The sequence below is a fragment of the Bos indicus genome, chromosome 24 (assembly GCF_029378745.1).
Source record: "Bos indicus isolate NIAB-ARS_2022 breed Sahiwal x Tharparkar chromosome 24, NIAB-ARS_B.indTharparkar_mat_pri_1.0, whole genome shotgun sequence".
Taxonomy (NCBI): domain Eukaryota; kingdom Metazoa; phylum Chordata; class Mammalia; order Artiodactyla; family Bovidae; genus Bos; species Bos indicus.
Genome location: NC_091783.1, coordinates 48570892 through 48573594, shown reverse-complemented (window position 1 = coordinate 48573594; position 2703 = coordinate 48570892). Strand labels below are relative to the sequence as shown.

General features: G+C 39.4%; 1 pseudogene; it reads right to left on the bottom strand.

Annotated features, from left to right (window-relative positions):
* Positions 1-1330: 1330 nt before the first annotated feature.
* LOC109577724 (protein tyrosine phosphatase type IVA 1 pseudogene) lies at positions 1331-1870 on the bottom strand (annotated as a pseudogene).
* Positions 1871-2703: the final 833 nt, after the last annotated feature.

Genomic DNA, 2703 nt, shown 5'->3' with positions numbered 1-2703 from the left:
AAAACAAAGTGTCAAGTATCCAAATACTAAGTTATACAGCTCAAAAGGTATATAAAATATTGAATGTCTGCTCAATTCATTAGCAGAAACTCACTAATGATTTTCTTTTTTTTGCAAGAGAGGTTAGAAATCACATTTCAAACAAAACCAAGTTGGTAAACAACTTCAGATAAGTATGAAAAAAATTTACAAGAATTTCAGATATTTTGATAGTTTTAGCTATAATAATTAAGTATTTCTACCTTTAAAAACAATATCTACTAAATTAAAGCACATATTCTCCATGGCCTTCACAAGACAAAGGCAACATTTTACTAAAAATACTTCACAGCCCCCTCCCATTCTTTTTTCAGGCCTTCAGGCCTTCTTGTGCAAACACTCCCTAAGTGCAAACATTAGAATTAAAATTAACTGTAGGCTTTTTTTTTTTTCTTGGTCTGGAAACATTAAAGACATTGTGCTTCTGTACAATATAGATTTTCAAAATAAAGGTCTTCTACAGCAACACAAAATGAGGTGTTTTAATATAGGGAGATATTAAATACTCATTATAAGTCTTGGTTAATTTAAAAAGGGAGCAGATCTGATATATACTGACATGAATGTGGGAGATGTAAACATATTGTGAGCAAACAACCTCAGAGGCCCTACGTTCTATCTTTGAAATGATGAGAGGAATGAACCACATAAAGCATTCGTGGTTCCTGGGATTTGTTCTATGTGATACTCGAACTTCACAAGTATCATGCTGAGTATCAAAATACTCCTAGTCTTTCTAAATTTCTTATATGTTAATTACATTCTGGCATGGAAACAGATTTAAAGACATGACTCAACACTGCATGTTTTCAGGAAAGGTCAATTGGTACAAATTATAAGCACATTTTAAATGCTGAACAGCATGAATTCTTTGCTAGTGTCCAAGTAAGTTGAACATACTTACTTGAACAGAGGTTGTAATTCTGCCAGGCTCATGGCCTGGTAAAACTGCTTTTCAACACTCTTGGGGAAGCTTCAGGCTCCCCAGGTTGCGCTAGTCATAAAGTAGCTGCCTTTCAATGCAGGAAATGTAAGAGACATGGGTTTGATCCCTGGGTCGGGAAGATGCTTTAGAGGAGGGCATGGCAACCCACTCCGGTATTCTTGCCTAGAGAATCCCATGGACAGAGGAGCCAGTCGGACATGACAGAAGCAACTTAGCATAGCATAACATAGCATGGAAGCTTCATCAGACTTATTCACCAAGCCAACGTGCTGGCTAATATCTACGACAAATTCCATCCCATCTCAGGTTCCATTTCCGAGCAATGGCATCACACAGCCGGTTTTATCAAATGCAACAGTTGTTTCCATGACCATTGGAGTCTTTGAAGCACAGCCGCATTTTAGGACCATACTTCCCCAAACACAAAAGCTGCTTGCTGTTCAAAGCTCCTAGCCACTTTTGTCTTATGAACTGTACTGTATCGTCATATTTCATTCCACCTTCAGTTACTGCTGGGGCGACAGGTGCTGGAACTCTGCCGAGGCCTGCCACACAACGAAGAGCAACGCAACGACCAGGGTCTTCACAAAACTTAATTTTCACAAGACAATCATCGACAATCTGGTTAGATGGTTGTGTGCCATTTTCAAAATGCCAGTTGAGAACATGGATGCCTTCTTTCTCCACAGGGGTAAGAGTCATAAGTTGCTTCTATAAATAGTTCCTCTATACATTTATATATATATATATTTTAATATATATTTATATATATATAAACTCTATATATAGTTCCTCTATAAATTTGTTTAAGGTCACATTAGTTGGATTGTGTGTAATAAAGTCTCATCTTTATGTAATTTCCACAGGAGCTGGGTGGTTCATTCGAACCACGTTTATTCAGTTAAAAAACACTCAATAGGGATATGAAAGAATTTAAAAAATTGAATACAGAAATGATGCAAAGATACTGAGTCTACTTCAGTATACTCCACTTGAAATTCTTAAGTCCTTTCGAGTATGAAGTTGAGAGTAACGGGAAATGCAATGAACCTCGAAACAAGAAGCAGCAATTCTTCAATCCAATAATGTTGAAGCAATAGAAAGGAAGTACCCTGAGGTTTACCCCATCCAGATTCGACCTCTTGTAAAAAACACTCTGAGGATTTCAATTCAACACTTCTGTGTCCAGGTTAATCCCTCTTATGGGGGCTTCTTGATGGACTAATAATGAATTTCTACAGTTCACTTGTCTGCATAGAGGTTGTGCTGTGCCTGGTAGTAATCTCCACTGCCCTTCAGAAACTCCGTAAATGTGTGACCGAGAAAACCTCAGAACTGCTTCCCTCCAGCCTGTTCTCTTGCTGTAGGTTTAGTTATCCAGCGGCTTTCCTGGTGGCTCAGCAATAAAGAACCCGCCTGCTAGTGCAGGAGACATAAGAGACATGGGTTCGATCCCTCGATCAGGAAGATGCCCTGGAAGAGGACATGGCAACCCACTCCAGTATTCTTGCCTAGAGAATCCCATGGACAGAGGAGCCTGGTGGGCTACAGTCCGTGGGGTCGCACAGAGTCGACAGGACTGAAGCAACTAACCAGCAGCAGGTTTAGTTATCCCAAGAAAGGCCCACCCTTAGAGCTTCACTCTCAGGTTCCCAAATGCCGCATAAGTTTAACATGAAGGCGACCATCAGTAAACATCACAATATTTTCTTCTGGAA